This window comes from Bactrocera dorsalis, chromosome 3 (assembly GCF_023373825.1).
Source record: "Bactrocera dorsalis isolate Fly_Bdor chromosome 3, ASM2337382v1, whole genome shotgun sequence".
Lineage (NCBI taxonomy): Eukaryota > Metazoa > Arthropoda > Insecta > Diptera > Tephritidae > Bactrocera > Bactrocera dorsalis.
In genome coordinates, this window is record NC_064305.1 from 52,004,377 (window position 1) to 52,024,383 (window position 20,007).

The 20,007-nt window shown below is 33.1% G+C and overlaps 1 protein-coding gene across 5 annotated transcripts in view; it reads left to right on the plus strand.

The window, feature by feature from the left end:
• The first annotated feature begins 492 nt into the window (after window positions 1-492).
• LOC105225351 (rho GTPase-activating protein conundrum) overlaps window positions 493-20,007 on the plus strand; it is a 38,276-nt gene continuing 18,761 nt past the window's right edge. For 2 of the 5 annotated variants that reach the window (XM_029549807.2, XM_049452873.1), the window contains exons 1-2: window positions 501-761; window positions 4,356-4,507. The gene's annotated coding sequence lies outside the window, so the exon portion shown is untranslated. Of the gene's footprint in view, window positions 762-4,355; window positions 4,508-13,178; window positions 13,538-20,007 lie in introns of those variants that run through there. The other 3 variants (XM_049452877.1, XM_049452872.1, XM_049452876.1) reach the window with 3 other exon arrangements.

Consider the following 20,007-nt stretch of genomic DNA (forward strand, 5'->3'; position numbering starts at 1 on the left):
AGCGTGAAGAGAATCTGAGAGAGGAGCAATTGAACAAAGCGGCCAAACTTCTTTTTGCTGGCGCATGGCTGTGAGTATAAGTGCAGCGATCACTTCATCGAATGAACGTTTCGTTTTACTAGTTGGAAAGATAACCGAATAAATGAGCGAGCCGAGGCCAAGACGGGCGAAGTAAAGTCTCAAAACACCTGAGCGACTAGTCACTAGTGAAAACATATTGGTTTTACACTCATGCATTCGCTATTACTTATTCAATAAACGTATCACTTGCATGCCTTTCAAAATGTGGGAGTAACAAAACCATATTCCTAAGAGAAGAAACGAAGTATCTCATTCATGCTCTTAATTACCGAACGGGTTATTCCAAACGATCGAAGGAATTCCAGTTTGAGTACTCCAATCAACATAGAAACGCCTCTCTCCGAACACAAGCTCGAACTGCAGCACTCCACTAATCTCACATTAGCGCAGAGCGCTCCGTAGAGGCACTCATTTGGAAGCAAATCAGAGTTTAGTCATCTTGGAAGCGTCGATCGTTTTGGTTGTGTGCAATTTGTAGCGCGTTAAGTGTTTCTTTTGTAAATTTTATTTTATTTTGCGCCGCCGGGGGCACAGTCGACTACCTTTCTTCGGTAAATGGTATAACCAAAGGCAAATAACAACAACAACTTGATTTGCTTATTCGCTTTTTCAATGCAACAATAAACGAGTTGGAAATAAACGACGGAGAGCGATTGCAATTGCAACAAGTGCAAAGTGAGGTGCGTGTCAACTGGCAAAGCCAAAGTGTTAATGCACATACGTACATACAAATATTTCGGTGTTATAATTGTGTGTTGTATATGCATATGTGTGAATGCACACACACATACTAAGTAGCTGAACATGAGCGCATACGGGTTTTACTTCGAAGCAAAGAGTTGTGGAGCAAGTCTACGATTGCTTGCTAGAGATACATACAATTAAGCATGCCAACTCATACATACAAACATGTACAAACACATGCAGGGGCATTTGCGCGGTCGTGTGTTAATACTTGAGTGTGTTTGTGGCTATATTGAGTGTCTAAATTGCGATTTTGATATATCTTATATCGCTTTTGGTATTACTTGCGTTGGTTTTCTCCATTCTTTATCCCGTTCTTAGCGCTAAGAAATACTTAAAGACGAAGTGAATCAAACAATACTTATCAACAGATTTTTAAGTGATGCGCCTTAAATGGTTACGCTTAATTGCATAAAAAGTTGAGCAGCATACAATTCAATAAATGTATATTCATACATACATACATATATACATATGTATGTACTTTGTGTTGAAGTTGATCTATTCTTAGAGCATTTGAAAATTTTTGCTTTATCAAAATATAGTTAAAGTTTTACAAAGTGATAATAAACACATTTTCCGAAGCCAAACTCTATATACATATGTACATACATGTGTGTGTGCATATCCATATGTAAAGAAGTGTGTGCGCGGTGAATGCGTGTGTTTAAGAAATTATACATACATATGTACATATGTATGTATGTACCTCGAACTTGTGTTAATCTATTGTACGTGTTTCTTCTTTCCTCCGTTACGAGTATATCTCCGTCCGTCCGTCCGCCGTGAAGCCAGTCGTATGTACATACTTATGTATATAGTTTTGTGAAAGTGTTTTTGTAACAGTCGCTCGGTATTAAGGTGTAACTTTTGTTGTTAAAATTGACGTTGCAGCAAAAAGGGAAAACGTTAACTAAAAATTAAAATGCGTTGAAAATGAAGAACAACAACAAAAACACATCAGCACATACTTGTCAACTTACTGCTACTTAGCCAAAGTGTTTTCACTTTTCGTAGCAAGCCGTTTTGAAACATCAAACAATCAACAAAAACCAAAAGAAAATGAAAAACATTGAACGGTACAAATGAAAAATGAAAAAGCAAAATTAAAGCATTGTTGAAAACCTTGGCGTCGCTTTAAACTAGAAACTTGGCAAACAATGAAAATATTATTAGAGTTTTAATTACCTATGTACTAACAACCAGACATATTGTACATATATGTATGTACATATACATACATATGTATACTATAAACATGTATGTATGTGTAAATGTTCATTCTATAAATTGTGCTTATTAAACTTTATATGTATATGTACATACATACATATGTAAACATTTTCAGCAACAGAAATTAAACTGCACTAACTTCTTTATTACAATCAAAATAGCATATTATGAAATCATTTATCATAATGCGTTATTACGCAATAATACGCCATAAATTGAGTTCGATGAGGAGAAATAACGTTTTATGGTTACCCGCTGGTAGAACGTTTTAAAAAGCTATGTACATAAGCTTTGTAAATCAAATAAATGTTTCAAGCCATTTTGTCCGCCTTGATATTCCAAAAGCTTTTGTCCCCTTTCTTCCTTTAATATGTAGAACGATTATCGAGTTCGCGGGGTTATAAATTGACCATACAACTCACATAATCAAATAGAGTTAGAATAGAAATGAGGTTTTCGGTTTATACTTTTGTTATTGCTTTCATAAGAAAGCAAAGCTGCAATGGAGTGAACAGAGACCCAACTGTTATTTTGTAACAGTTAAACTATACAGTGCAATTTTTGACATTGCTATTTTTGACATCAATGAAGACTTGCGTTTTCTTGAGTTTAAACGTCCTTGAGTGTGAGAGCAATTCCGAAAACTCTTCAAATCTACATTTTTCAAATCACTTATTAAGTTGCTACTTTATGGTTGCAATTCTAGCGCGAGAAAATCCATTTCGCCATCTGTATATATACATACATACATATGCCTAACATATGTGTATATATGTATGTATAGTATTATAATAAAAATTGCAACTCGTTTTTGCTGAATGCATAAATTTGATCATTTTATTTATTTACCATACATAAGTATGCATATCCGATCATAATATGGTGACATACTATAGGTAGGCATAAAAGTTTGTATACTTGTATGTAAACATATTGCTTGGAACTGTACCAATGTGCCTCCAGTTGGCTGTTTGCTCAGCAATGCGGGGTCTTGACTTGGGCTAAGCTGTCACTTCATACTGAATATTGGCGACGACGCTGTCAAGCATGTGTTTTGAATATAAATATGAAATTGTTTACAGGACTTTGAAACTTGAAACTGCTATTTACATGTATGTATGTATATATGTATATACGTACGTATACTCGAATATGTGCATATAAAAGTGAAATATGAATACCAATCACATGCTTATTTACTTCTATTCCCTTAGCCATAATAGGCTCTAACTCAACTTCAGTATTTAATATAAATAGATAAATGTAAGATAGACTTGCCAATCAATCAGCGAGTTTTATCTAAATATGTACATATGTGTTCTCATTGCTTCATTTTTCAAAAACGAAATCAGATTTTTGAATCTATCTTGTGATGAACTTATAGCCGACCAATTATAAACTCATTTGCTGTTACATCAGACATGCAGTTGGCTATAGATATCATTCATTATTTTAAGTAAAAAGAACATTTTCACAATATCTCATTGGACTGTCTTTGTTGAGATCGATAATTTGGGCACGCGATATTTCAAACCAGCTTCGCGGCTACGGCGTCACGGCTGTTGGTTCCTATTAGAGTGGTTTATGACTAGTTGATTTCTGTACTCAAATATAAACACATCCATGTGTGTATGTATGTAATACGTATGTGCTTGTATGTATATGACTGAATATGTGTTCACATATACATATAAATGTACATATACATATTAGTATGTATGCATGTTTGCATTTACCTGTGCTATGTTTTCTATATTGTTTATTTTGTTTTCATTGTATTAAAGTGGAAACAATTTCATTCCTCGCAGTTCATTACTTCGCGTGATATGTGCATACTAATCCAAATACAAATGCAATCCCATTCAAATTCGCCATTATTTTAAGAACATAGAAAGCAAATAAGAAGCACTAACCAACTATAAGGGTGCCCACAGAGTGGTTACTCAAAATCGAGCCGAGCGAAAAGCTGATTTCGATAGGCGCTGGTTTTCGTGCGTATGTTTCTATTAAACTCTTACGTTCTTTTTAAATCTAGTTATATTTGCATCCAACTCTGTGCGATAAGTAAAACAAAACATCCATAAATACCAAACGAAATTATTTTGGCGAATTTCACCATTTCTATTAAGATTTAAGACACCATCCGCAATTTGTTTTTTAAATACAATATAAAATTTATAATATATTAGCCGTTTCAACGGGAGTCTCGTAAGATCAGGTTCGGCTCCGTCAGCTTTCACTCTGCGGGCACCCTAAGGCAAGTGCAAATAACAATCAACCGTGTCTTGTATTCTTAGCTGCAATTTCTTAGAAAGACGAATCGTGAACAAATCGATTACAAATCTACTACGGCGGAGTTTAAGCGACTTCTGTCGTAAGAGTTTTGTCTGCAGAATTCTTAAATTCCTGAACTGCTTGCTTTAGAATAGCAGAAAGAGCAGCGATATCGGTATGTTAATTCGATTTGATTATTTAAAAAAAAACGTATATAGTATATATTCATACACATGTACATATGTAGTCCAATAAACTTACTTGAATACCTGTGATATTGAAAATTTTATTTTTTAGTTTTTTAACGTTAGTACTATATTAAATTCATATTTTTTCCATTAAAAGAATATTCAGACTTTTTCTTTGAAACCCAAAACAATAAAATGAATTTATTTATTGAAAAAATTAAGTTAATAACGTAATGTCGACTAACAATTAAAAAAAGAGCTTAGACATAATAGTCTTATCTACTTAATTATAACAATGTTTATTCTGATTCTTAATTATAGCAATATATGTATAGTATAATTAGAGCGCAAAATTAAGTAATTTGAAGAAAAAAGAAATAACAATATATACGTACATATACTTATAAAGCTTACTAAGGTCATCAAACAGGTTCAATTTATATTGTGTTGATAAACCTTTGGAGTTATAATTTTCAGTTAGTTTATAAAGTCACTAGCTCTATATTAGCCAGAAGGTACAGCTTCACAGTAATATGGTGGCCATTGGATTCAGTATAATTTTGATTGTCATTTTCTTAAGTGACAATTTGCAATGTTGGCTCAGACTGGCGCTCCATAAAAAAATATAGGTTGAATAATATATTTAAAAATGATCGTTTTGTTAATTATATAAGAAACGTGTTGTGTGCAAATTAATTTTATATCAATAATAATGCGGAGATATTTTACTTTTTCATTCCAAGGAACAGTAATATAACAAAGCGCAACACAGCTCTAGAGCAAGTCACAAGTTTTACATGAATTTTCGATTTAGAAAAATAATTATACAAAACGTTAGGAGCCGATTATACTTCGGTCCCTATAACTACAGAAAGTTTCTCAGAATTATCATCTGTAAACATTATTTTAAAAAATAAAATATAAATTAAATAATTTGTAATCTCAAATATCTGTTATCCAAATACTGAATGATTTCATTTGAAACGAGGTTTGATTTAAAATTATTTGATTTGTAGAGTTAAAGCGAAAGAGGAAGCTGTTTTTCGAATTTACGACTTGACGAAAAGTATTTACATGAAATTTAATGGAATTATTACTGTCCTTAAAATAAATAAAAAAAATTTTTATACAAAAAATATTGTTCACTATCGAAAAGAGGTTCGCAATATAACGTACGGATATAGAAGTTGGCTGTTGTAGAGGTAGATTTTTTACATTTTAATTTTTCATATATTGATTAAATATAGTTTCCTCGAGTCACATCTTAAGGACCAATAGCAAATGTCGATGATATTTCATAAAATGCCTCGAAAGGGCTTTAAACATTAGTACTTCACCGATTTAATTCGGAGCGTGTTTGGTGAATCACCCTTTCTCTAGCTACGCCCGTGTAAAGAACTACAGATTTTTTAGTAAAAATTGATTTTTAATCATTGTGTTTGGTTTCTATACGAGTATGAATGCACACATAAGTACGCAAATATGTGCACATTGATATCTTTATGCTTATTATTACTATTCTATACTTATCTTACTTAAATTATACTCTTATCTCAGTGAAGTAACTTTTTAACTGTGAATGGACGTTGATAAACAATTGATAATTTTAAAGCAAATATTGGCATGTACCAAATGAGAATATTATTGCTATAATATCAAATGGAATACGTGAGTAATGTCAAGGGGCTAAACGAGCACATCTTGAAACATTTTATCATATGTACATATGTATGTGTACGTATATGTAAATACGTAAGCACATGCTGCGAAAAGTAGTGACTTGAACTCAAAAACAATATCTAAAACTATTGAATCGGTCTTTCTATTGTGGATGTTAAGAATATTGCGGTTAATATTTTGGGACACAGGAGAGTTTGCTGTAGCAAAACATAATTCCTTGCAATTCCGCATATTATTCTTAAAAATACCAAGTAATTTTGCTTTTTACTTGCTAGTAAGGAGTAATTCCTACAAGTTGGCCAGCATATTATTAGATATAAATATTATCTTTTTTTATAATTTGAATCTTTACACTTTAATATTTACCCACTTAGGAAAATGGCACAGATAACTGTCTGGACGCTCATTTCAGTGTGTTAAAAGGTTTTAATTGCCCCACATTCAGTGGAGAGCGATCACGTCGCTATTCCGTGCCGATTTTCACCGTAAATTGTGCTGATCGAGATTTCTTCTTATCGTAGTCCCACCAACGGTCGCCCTTTTTCATTTCAAAAAACTTCGAAACACTCTCCAATCAAATTAAGTTTTTTTCGTAAACACATGGGCGAGACGTGAGCGCATTTCGAAATTAGCGAAGTAAACAAATAATGAACAAATAAGGGGAGATTAGTTCCGATGTATCCGAACATTGTATACTCTCGCCATTTTAAGAATCAAAGCCGAGGAACACTTTTAGGTGTTGGCAAAATTTATATTGAATAAACATTTATTATTTGACGAAAAGATACCAATCATGTTTGGTATCTTAATATTTATATGGTTTTGTATTGTTTCTTCGTTGTTAGTTTTTTTATTTCTATGCTTTTCATTATGTTAAATGGTTTTTGAAAAATGTTAGTTATTTCTCTACGTATTTTGTAATTCTAGAAATTGAAAATCAATTTCCGTTTGTGAAGTATATTTCTAAATTAAGCCATCGTCTCTGTGTGACCCTCCGAAAAATCACTGATTTTCGCAATTTTTTTTTAATGTTGAAATTAACTAATCGGTCCGATTTTTGTTTATAAATAAAAACATTTATGACGAGTACAAAATGATTTTTTATGTTAATTTATCGGGTGTATAATAGTTAAATAAATTGTGGAAATGGCACTTAAAAAAGGGCCTGTACTATGTATTTCAAAAGATTATTAATTGAAAAGAAAAAACTTCTATAGCGCTCTCCCCACTCTGTTCCCTTCCGATAAAAAATCGATTTCTCGAAAATTTCACACTGAGACGATCCGTTAAAAAATGTATTTCGGTAGATATAACTGTTTGTCGATAAATTTCGAAATCTGAAAATCAAAAATGTATCAAAAGCGGTAATCAAACAAATTTTTTAATACCATCTCCACGAAGATGATCATCATATAGTATTCATCTACATACTATGTGTTATTTATTTGGCATTGATAATCTTTAATATTTATTCAAGGGATTCAATGGGAGCGAAGCCGCAAGAAAAGCTAGTAATAAATATAATTTACTGAAAATATGGCTGATCAATGTTCGGAAACGGGTCAATGAACGTTTCCGTTCTTATCAAAGTAAACAACGACGGCAGCTAGTTTGTTGCAAACAATGCGTGTTAATCGAGAATCATGCTACTTGCAATCAGCGATTTTTGTACACACTCATATTTCCATTGTGCAAAGGTTTCAGCACAATCTGTTTAGCTCGCTGAAGAGAGCTCAACGACAGCCAGATGTACATATTTCATTTACGAACAGCCAGCGAACCCAAGGCCCCATGCGATTAGCTATGCGTTGATGCCCACTTATCTGCATCTCAATGCCGCTGAAGAGACTGTTGCCGATGCCACATCCGCTGTACCGCCCACTGCACTAACCCTTCCAACGCCTTGCTTGTGAATCACGCATCCTGCCGTTGTCTGATAAATATGTCCATTGCCCAGAGGATTGAAAAGCTACAACATAATTATAATTACGCTCAATCGATAGTTACTTGAGAATTATGTACGTATGTATATATGTACATACTATATGTGAGTTAGTTGTCGGTAGCTACCAGGATTGCAGGAACTTGGCGAATATCGGAGGTAGTTGCCAGTAGTAGTTCGTCTTGGAGATGTCATGTCGATACATGAGACAGAGCCGACAGCGAAATAATCTTAAGAAAACACGTAGGAGCTTAAACGCTTGTTTAACATAGATTAAGTTAAGCGCTGATAGTGACATACATATACTAGTGCATAACTGGTTCGTATTTCGAGTCAAGCGGTTGTTGGTCAAGACTCTGTTAGCCAGTATGTACTCGATTGCAAAGCTTCAATTAATCCAACAGAATGTTGAACCGTGAAAATTATGATAACTAGTAATAAAACTCGTGTCAGTTGTCCAGTTGATTGTCCCATAATTGAAATGGCTTTTTAACATAGTTAAAGTTGAATATTAAAAGTAGGAATAAAAATATTAGTGCGATCAATGAATTGAACCTCATCGTATTCAGGTGGCTGAATGTAGGAATCTTTCGATATATAGAATGCCAATAGAATGGAAAAATTCTAAAATGTGACCAGAATATTGAAGGTGTAAGATTGCAACTCTCTGGACTCAACCGTTAGATTCTGTGCGACAACAAGATAAAATCGTATACTGAATTATGGCTTAATCAAACCTAGATTTTACAGAACTACATCCAGCTAAGGAAGGTTTTCCTACCATAACTAAACTAAAAAGGATTGTATCATTCGAAAATGATATCGAAAATTATTCGACAGATATTCAATCGTTTCCGTCTCAGAGTAAGAAGAATCAAGAGTTGGTGGATCCATCTGTTGGCTCTAGTTGTATACTAGGAAAAAATACCTTTATTGAACAAGCGCAGGAGTAGCAATTGATTCGAATTTAATAGAAATGCAATGCCAACAAATGCTTAAGTAGTAGCTATCTTTTGTGAAACAAGTGAAAACAAACAAAACCAATTAAAACTCAATTGTTACATACATACATACATTCATACTGTGAATGTGTACAAATAGCGAAAAACGTCAAGTCTGAACGGCGGCAAAACAGAAAATAGCAATAACAATTGAGATATTTCAGAAAGGACCTTGACAAGTACGGGAGACGGGTATTATTGTGGCTTGACGTTTATTTGATGTTTACTTTTAATGTTATAACAACACACGATTCGCAGTTGAACAAAATGTCAACGTAAATTAGAGTAAATATTGATTGTACATATGTACATACTTAAAGGTGTGTACACTTGCGGCAGTGAATATTTAATTGTCATGATTCCCGCTGTTGCCACTTTCGTGTTCCCGTGAGATCTTCTGATGGTTATAAAATGATCGGTGAACTGAGTTTAGTCCCACTTGTGTCCATTTTCAGTTATGTTTAATGCAATTTGAATGACATGCTGCTTTATAATTAATTAATTGTTACTTGGGGAGTGTTTGATTACAATTGTTTATTGATAGTAGTACATGGGCTTCTTAGGTTCTCGTCGTCTACGATTTCGATTCGCCCATTTTTTTCTTTCTTTACTTGAGCTCTACTCTCTTCTCGTGAAAAAGGTTTTTATAGTAAAAAAATAACTTGTGTTCTTAAATATGGATTGAGTAATTCTATTCGGACCTTTTGTGCATTATTGAGCATACTTTTGACAATGTGAGTAATTTTTTCGTTCCGAATATATGTATAAGCCGATAACATAGCTTCTCCCAGAATGTCTTGAGAAAAACACTTTGCGGTTTTCACCATAACTTGGCTGAAAATTATCCGAAAATAAAAAACCAAGAAAATTAGTCAATTTATAATCAAATCCTCTCCCAATAGTTCTCTGATATATTTTAAAAAGTTCCGTCATTTTCTGGGTGGAAAACACCCTTAATGAAAAAAATAATAAACGATGTGGGGAGGTATTTTATATGTCAAAAATATGTATAAAGTTTTAACTGAATCGGTCAAGTAGTTTTGAAAAGGCACTGAGTACGGTAGTAGTTTAGAGAAAAACGCGTCTAAAATTAATAAACTAAGAAAGTGACTAAAAAAATTACCTTATATTGTAAAAAGTGTGGATACATAGTATTTCTATAACATATTTATGTTCATATGTGTTAATATGCGTTACGAATTATTTTAGGGCTATGTTTAAGATATACAACTATCAATCCAATTCTTTACTTGAAACAATTCGAATACTCAGACACATATCATCAAGAGAGCTTTAGTTAAAGCATACATGAAAACATTTTTAAATATGAGAATTATTGCAAATACATATATTATTTGCGAACACTCCAAGATATCCGAATGTGGTAAATAAACAACGTGCGATTTTGCATCTGAAATACCGACACACTTTTCAATGCTAAACGAGTGATTTTTCTTGAATCCGCGAACTCTTAACGCAACATTTTAATTTAACGGTGTTATAAGAGCGTGTGTCGGTAAGTGCTTGTACATAATTCACTTTATCACTGTTGTCCAGAACCCTAAATTCCATAGTTGTTTATATCGTGAGCGAGAAGTTCAGTGTGCCGTTCAAACATTGGAAGAAGAATTTTAAGATAAGATAAAAAATATCGCACACATGAGGGAAGAACGAGTAAAGCCCGTAAATATAATTTGCATAGGTTTTGCGGTTTTCTGCAGAAAAAAGGCAACTCTCAGATTATTGTGCGGATGACAGTATTCAAAAGACCAGTATAAATATGTACATATGTATGTATGATCGCATGTGTGTTTTTAAACATATGACGCACCTTAAATTTTTGGAATAGCGGATAGAGTTGCTTGAAACGTGGGCCACGCAGATTGTGCGGTTTGGTCCGTAAATAATTTTGTAATTCGTTGAACGCCAATGACTGTTTGGCAGTCCACACATTATCGTGATATCATGATAACGTTTACGAGTGTAAAAGTAATTGATTCTTAAGTGCTTTATAGTCTTCAGTTATTAAAAGTAAAAAATGTTATGTATCTACAATTTAAAAATTTGTGAAAATATTTATATGCTTTACCATTAAAAGCTCATTCCTCACGAGCTCATGAAATTCGTATTAATAATTTTGGATCGCGAAGTCTTCGCGCCCGTAGCCGATCAGACCGCTTCGGCCTTTTCAAAATTCCATTATCAGCGGCTTTTGTAAAGAGTAAGAGAGAAATGTACATAAAATGGTAAAAATTTTAGTTATTATGTACATCTCAAAGAGAAACATTTGTCATGCGTTTAGTAAAAAAAAAAGATTTTCGAGACTTCATTTTTAACACTTTGTTTTAATCTTTTTTTTATCTCTGTACTAAATACACAACGTTTTACAACAACAACTAATCTAAAAAATCTAAGTCGTAAGTTTGAGCTAATAAGGCAGGTGATAAGAAACGACCTTCCCAATGACATTTATCAGGAAATAACGTGTATTTCATTTCTTATGCGCAGCTAGCTAATAAATATGGGTAAATAATTTTACAACTACACATCAGTATGAAAACCTATACAAACAAACTTTCTCAAGTGAATTATAAAAGGAGCATGCAAATCTACAAGAGAAATTTAGAGAAGAACAGTAAAAATAAAGACATACATACGTATGTACATATACGCACAAAAATGAAGTCACAATTAGAGTCTACGTGAGCGGATTCCCTAATACTTTAATGGTTTAGTTGACGTATATATATACATATGTATATGAGTATCGGAAACAAACAAGTTCTTTATTTGGGTGCAATTAGTTTCCGATTTTGTTTTTGTTAATTTCTCTATATTTCACATTTTTATGTGAACGTGGAGAAATTACGGCACTCACATTTTCGTAAGTCAATCTTAAAATTTTTAAGATTTTAATTAATTATTGTTTTACAAACAACTGTAAATATGTACATATATACAAATTAGTATTGCATTACAATTATTGTAATGTTTTGAAATATTTTTTATTAAACTTTGATAGTTGTCACTTGAATGGTTAAAAGTGAGATACTTTACCACAAACATACAAACAGATGTGGGGTTTATATGTACATATGTACGTGCATCTAAATTTAGCAAGTAACAGCGTGATGAACTTTTGACTAATTCGCGTCGTACTTTGAACAACCGAAGAAAGTCAAATCGCAATTCCCGTTCAGCTTAGATGCCAAAGCATGAGCATTCAAGTGATAATATCAACATGCGATTCCAATGACCATTTCTGAAGCGTTGTTGCTCCATATGAACACATTAACAGTGCTTTGCCGCTGGCTTTGGAAGGGTTTAATCAACTTTTATGAACGCAACGCATATATTAAACATAAAAACGAGTTTCTCTTTTAAAAATTTGAACTGTGCATTTCCCACCGGGCCATAAATTACATGACTTTTAATTCAAAACTGAAATAAAACAATGAAGGATCGACAAATAAATTATTTTTTTGTACAAAAAGCTCTTGCAGCTCCACTCCACGTTTACATATTATTTTACTGTATTCAGAATTGTGTATGAAACGAAATAATAGATTGTGCAATAAAATAAAATATTTAATAAAGTATGTGAAGCAATCAGAATGTATTAACACCGCTAACAACTGCTTCTTAGACGCTGATTTTGCTGTTATGAATACGAACTACTGGCTACTAGCATTACACATACACATGTGCTCAAAGTTCATATACATATGTACATATTAACGTGTGTGTGTCAGCAACATATTTAAAAAATATTGAAGAATTGCAAATCGCTAAAAATTCGAATGAGCTAAATCAGTACAAAGAGTCGAACAAATGCATACATATGTATGTATATTCAAACCAAACGAGTTTTGACCGTGGAGTTTACAACATATACATACATAAGTATGTACATACAAACACGCACGCATACTTAGGTATGTGTGTGTATACTTCCCGAAAACGACATTAATCGGCATATTTAATTAGTTTGTCGAAGCTTAAGTTTCACAGAGTTGGTATGCTTTGACTTGGCAGGGAGGAAGGCAGGTGCGGCAAACTAGTTTGGCAAAATACTTACAGATCGAATGACAGACAGCTAACGGCTGATACACGACTGATGGCTGCTGGCCAGTACTAACCGCTAAAATGAAAGAAGCAGACACGATGAATCATCTGCACTCGACGCTCTATTGTTTGATCGACCATAACCATACTCGTTTGACCACTGGTTAAGTTGGTTCAGTTAGTAAAATGCTAGCTCGTTTATAATTAATGCATTGGGCGATCTCTTATAAAGGGCGTGTGTAACATATTGGTAGTGCCAATTGATTCTCTCACTTAATGCATAGAACCTCAAATGCTACAGTTTAAGAAGAATACCACACAACGGAAAGGTAATTATTTCCTTACGACAATAAAAAGTGTTCAAGAATTTATTAATTATTGAACTTTTCGTCTTATTTGGTCGAATAAAAAATATGTATTCATATTATATTAAATTTGCCACTATGTTTTTAAAAGTAAACGTCGGAGACGCTATTTAGCAAAGTACGGTGTAACATATACATAGCTGCCATACAAACTGACGGATCCAATTTACATGGAAAACTTTTTAATTTGACGAGGAGTCTTCACCACAGATTATTACCCAAGGTTCTGCTACAATCTTTTAAGAAATTGTTCAGATCGGACAAATATACCGCATAGCTGTCAAACAAGCTGATCGATCGAACTGTGTATGGAAAACTTTTTATTTGACGAGGCTCGAAGCAAAACTTCTTTCGATAAAGTTTAAATTAAATAAGAAAGCCTGGTTTTTTGCTTTTATGATTTGCTTTTGGTCCTTATCAGTGAAACTTTGCAGATAATGCTAAAATTACTTTAAACTAGCAAATACTAAGTTGAGTCGAGGATAAAATCTAATACCATATATTCACATACAAAAAATGTATATGTGTTGTGTGTTTATATTTCTTTGCAAAAATGTCAGATAAATAATACTTATGTGTTCGGAAGCATTTTCCGCTAGAAAGCCAGTTATAATTAAAAGTGCATGCCACAATGTTATTTCCTTCATACATAAAAATAAGTTGGAGTGTCGAAAATTTTAATTCAGCTTAAAATACCGCAAGTTGCATGCCACATGCGCCAATAATTGTTCCAATTCAAAGCTGCACGCTGTCTGCGAACAGTTGGTCAAGAACGTGCGATTCAAAGTTAATTTGGCTAGATACGAGCACATTTACCGTTTATTCCGAATCCATGTTCATACGATATACTATACATACATATTTCGCATATTTTATAAGTGTGTTTGGTGTGTTTGTTTTATAATAGAGAATCGCTAAAATTAAACTGTTAGCCATTTTTTATTTGTTTCCGCAGATGAGTTTATGATGAGCCCACAGCAAACTAAGGCTTAGCGGTTTCGCATTTGGCGGCAAATGTCAGAAGTGGCCTAGGAGAATTTAGTATACAGATAGGCTGTTGATTTCCTTATTTTAGTTGCATTCATGTGTGGAGAGAAAACGGAATCACACAAAACTTTCCATTTGGTGTGTTTGTATGTTTTTATACCCTCGCAACATGTTGCTACAGAGTATAATAGTTCTGTTCAACTAAGGGTTGTTGTATCATCTGAAATTAATCGACATAGATACTGAGTTATATGTACATACATATGTATGTATGTGCTATATGAATGATCAGGTTGACGAGATTAGTTAGTGAGTGACTGTTGTCCGTCTGTCTGTGTAAAGGATAACTTCAATAAAAATTGAAATATCTTAAAAAAACTTAGTATACATGTTCCTCGGCATCGTAAAATGGTTAATATTGCAGATGAGTGCAATCAGACCACTAACATGTTCACACAACGCCATTAAACGAAAACTAATTACGTAAATAAGATAGATAAAGGTAATTTGGTACAGGGGATCGGAGTAACGAGGGAACCCGTCCCCTACCTCTTCATATACTGTAAAAATTGTTTAATTAGATAATAACCCCATCCACTCCTCTTACAAGTACAAGGTGCGTTCCAAAGTAAACAGGACTTAAAAAGAAACAGAACAAATGGTTTTTCGCCAAAATCAATTTATTTTATTCAAAATCTTCTGCTTCAATACAGCTTTTTCCACGGTCCAAAAGCATGTCGATCGAGTGTTTTTGCTCGGTGGCCGGTATGGCCGCCAGTCTGCCGGTGCAAGACTTTTGAATGGCCTCTACGTCTCCATAACGCTTTCCTTTTATGTGCAAATGCATTTTTCCTAGGGATCAATCTGAACAACTTTGACTAAAAGAATAAAGATCTTAAACTGATATCGGATTATAAAAATTTCTTCTTTTTGAGTTATCTAAATAAAATTTGAAACAAACGAGGTTTTTGAGATTCCGTAGAAAATTCTAACGCTATAATGTATGTGTATATATAGTATTGTTATAATCATGGGTGCATTTTTGGCGGAGAGCCTGTTTGAACCGAATTTGACTGTAAAGTAAATGTGATTTTTATTAATTGGCTTTAATACTGGCTAATATTAGCTTCTATCTTTTTATTTTAGTTATTTTTAGGTAACGTGTAGCCTAGGTATTTAATGGCAAAAATTTACTTTACAGATAGTTTTTCTACTGTTTGCCTCATTATCTATTCTGAGCAGATCGCGCGATGGATAGTCACATAGCCAAAAGCAATCAATATGGAGAAATGGAAAGTGCTGAAATTCGTAAATAACTCACTTGCCACTGCTTTCCCGAATTGAATGTGCATATTTATGTTAAAGTACATAAATTATTCTTGATAAATGCGAAGTATGGCACAAAAAATTATCAAGAGTTGTACTAATTCCAAGACAAAAAAGTACTTCTTGTCGAACAAAAAGTTTAAAAGTGTAGCTTTTATCTAAAGATAGAACTCTCTGATTTCAAACCAAGCTTAGATAAGACCACTTTCAAAATTTTATCACTCTAATATCATAAAAAACAAAAATGCTTAGAATTTGAAAAATAAAATTCGTTCAATATTCGATTAATTCGTCGTTTGTCAAAGAAATGATCATCTTATTAATAACTGGATTTATACAATAATAAAAACTAAAAAAATTTTAGAAGTTTACGTTGATCAACGAAAAGAACAATCTTAAATGTGTGATAGCAATCGGATAGTTCATACCATTCTTAGGCATTTTAAGCCATTGCACAAGGAGCTTTTTGCAATAAGTGTCACTCTGAGACTACACCTAACAGTATCGAACAAGCAGAAATTAAGTGAATACTCAATGCACAAAAAGATAAGTAATGTAAAGAGTTTCAAGCATTATACACACATAAAGATAAATACATACATATATAATATGGATTCTACCCATTAAAGGTTTGGCGGAGGAACTAAAGCTGGAAGAAATGGGAAGGGCATTAGTGATAAAAGTAGAATTGGAGAAAACAAGTGCAAATATATAAAGATATGAAAATTTTAGCCTCTCTCATTGTGCGTTCTTCTTGTCTTCCCTTTTCATTTTACCTTCTTGCACAACAAGATAGTCTCAGTAAGAGAAGGCAAATAAAAGCCTCGTAAAAACTTTGGGCTTAAATTTTATTGTTGCACGAATACAAGCTTGACTTTAAGTGCGAAGACGAGCTTGAATGGTGCGGCGGCGTTAAGTACTTTCTGGGTGACTAGGCCAATAGCCAACTTACTGTGGCACTAAGACCACCGATGCATGGCCATTACAAACCGAGCTGAAAAAAGTCCAATAAATGCGAAAACGTGTCTGCAGGCATTAGCCACACCAACAGACGTGCTTACATACATACATACTTACAAGTTAGTTAATCTTATACAACGGTGCGTCCGTATGGGTTGGTTTTGAAGCGGTAAACGGCTGTTAGTAGAAGGGATTGTGTGTGTGTGTCAGATTCGATTTAGAATCGGTGAGGGTTAATGAATTTTGATTTACGATGTTTATTGTTAAATTACTAAATTCAAGAAACAAAAACATATATACATATGTATATACCATGTATCTATATTTGTGCTAAAATAAACAAGTATTTATTAAACATATCTCAGAAAAATTAAAATTGAAATAAATTCATCTTTATGTACATTGAACAAACAATTTCACATGTACCTACATAATAATGGCGGAGTCAACTATTAACTTTATACATACATACATATGTATGTATGTATGTTATGTACAATATAAATACTGAGATTGCTAATAATCGTGTATGGGCGGGTATATGTACATATGTACATAAATAGGTGTCTACATACACATACATACATATGTGCAAATAAGCAGTATGAATTAGCATTGCTTGCGCACAAATGCTTCGCTACGAATCGGTGCTAATTACCGCCAGTTTTTCTTAACCCTGAAATATTGTGCTGTGCTAAGAAGCCAATAAATATCAACCCCGCGACAATTACATACATAGAAGTGTCTATGAACACTTTTACAGGCGAATAGAGAATAATGCAAGCTTATAAAGATAAAATCTAAAGAACCACAAGGTTATAAAATATGCACATACACATACATGCATAAATTCAATATGTATATGAATACCTACATATGTACCTATCAATAAACTTAATGTTTCCTCAATAGCAACATTTATAAGTGTGGGTATTGTTAAATTCCTTGCATGTGGTGAGCCCAGTTGCGGAGGAAGATGCCAAATCTGGCTGTGGAGGTCGTCAGAATCTACATATTCATATGTAAATGTTTATATGTAGATTCGTTGGTTATTAATACAACATTAATAACGTTTAGTTTTCTAATAGATGTGTGTTTCCAATCTCGTTGGAATTATTGGCGTTCACTCCAAGTTAAGAAAAAATATATTTTACCTTCTCTAAAGAGGCTTCTGTTCTGCTTTCTAGTTTCAAAAATATTGATTTTTAACATGTTTATGTTATCTATGTTATTTCTGTTGTATTTATTCGTTTTTTATGATGACATAATATTCGGAAAACAAATCCGGGATCAAGATATTTCTTATTGTGCAACGAATTGTTTGAAAGATATCTCAAGTAACCAATAACGAGCATACTTGCGATTATCAAATTATTTTGAAATTTAAAGCGTCAAAAGGAATAACGTTATTTAAAATTTATTCCAATTCAAATACAATATCGAGATTATTTTGCTCTTCTCAAACTCTTGAACGGTGTAAGTGTATTTCTTGTTGGGATGCCCCTAATGTATTACAATAACATACAGTGTTCAAATAGCTATAATCTCGATAGGTATTTGAAAGATAGGTGGCGCTAACGCACAGAAAAATGTTTCGATTATAATGGATAACAGGATGGTGCTGGTACTGATTGTGCTTATATCCGTTCTCGATTTATGATAAACTAAGTACGTAATCCTTTGTTTATATGCAAAATTTTATTTTACAAAAGTGTTCGTAATTAAGTAATAATGTGTGTATCTTAATCCCGGACTAAATCTTTGATCTGAAGTGATAATGATTTCTTGACTTATTCAGATAACTAAGACCCATATTTCATATCTAAATTTGTATTAACGTTTACGAGAATTTAAAATAGGAGTAGTGAAACGTTTTGGATGGGTTTGGGAAAACTTATATTATTTCTGTTCTTATAAATAGCAAGCGCACATTATTCTTGAGAATGCCGACATTCTTAGATCGATTTGAATATTTGGCATTTTAAACAATCTTTGCAAGTAAAACCATTCTCTATTTTGTCTTGAACCGCAATGTTTTCTGGTTTCTTTGTCAAAAATGTTTAGCCAATAATTCGGTTCACATACTACGGCACAATGCGATTGCATGTTGCCAATTAGTCAGCGAATTAAATAACATACGAAGTCAGTCAGACAAGCGGTGGAGAAAATTGTGTTAATGTTTAGCACAGTAGTCAATAACTTTGTTAAAAGAAGCAAATATTTAAAGATATATCCCAACTTGTATCAGTTTAGTGATAATAATATTTCGTACAAATACATATTATTGTAGTATTTCGCAGACTTTAAGTTATGAAATTTAGGGTAATTTTGAAATTACACTAACTGCCATATTCATAAGTACACATGTTTGTGCATCCCCGTGAGTGCTGCAGATTGGTTCGATAAGTTTCTCCACCATGTAGACATGCAGCAGACGGTGGCAAACGAATAAAATGCATTTGTACGAGCAATAGTCGGTTGGTTTATGCGACGGTGCACAGCTATATTTTGGTGCCAACGTTAGCAATTGCAACTACTCACTATGCGCAACGCTTGACTTGCGCAAGCCTAAATTTTCTAGATTTGTTGTTGCTTTGTTGCTGTATAAAATTAACAAATATGAACATACATACATATGTATATACATATTTTAAATTTTTTACTTGAACAGGCATTCTTTAAAATTTTCTTTGAACTGAATCAAATTATATTCAATTATAGAAGTTTGTGTCGATACGGAGCGTGCTTCCTCTTATGAAAAAGTGTTTGTATCCATAATGTCAAAATTAGTTATTATTTGTTTTCCTCATACCTTTTCTCTTTACATTTTGATGACTTTGTGTTATTTACTATTTATTCGTCTTTAGTTCTCCTCAAAAAACGCTTTTTCATTGGTTGAAATCTTTAAAAAAATTTATTCTTGAAACAGTACAAAAGAAAACGGTAGATTTTGACATTATGGATCCTATTACTTTAGACAAGTTGTTGTTTTTGGGCTACCGACACAACCTTCTATAATGGAATCATGAACCGAATCCCGGAGAAACTTTGATAGAAAGTAAAGGTTAATGAAAAATTTTCAAATTACGCAAAGTTAAAAACAGATGCTCATGAATTTGTATTATATTTGGTTCCGATTAAATAAAGTATCCCCTTTTCAA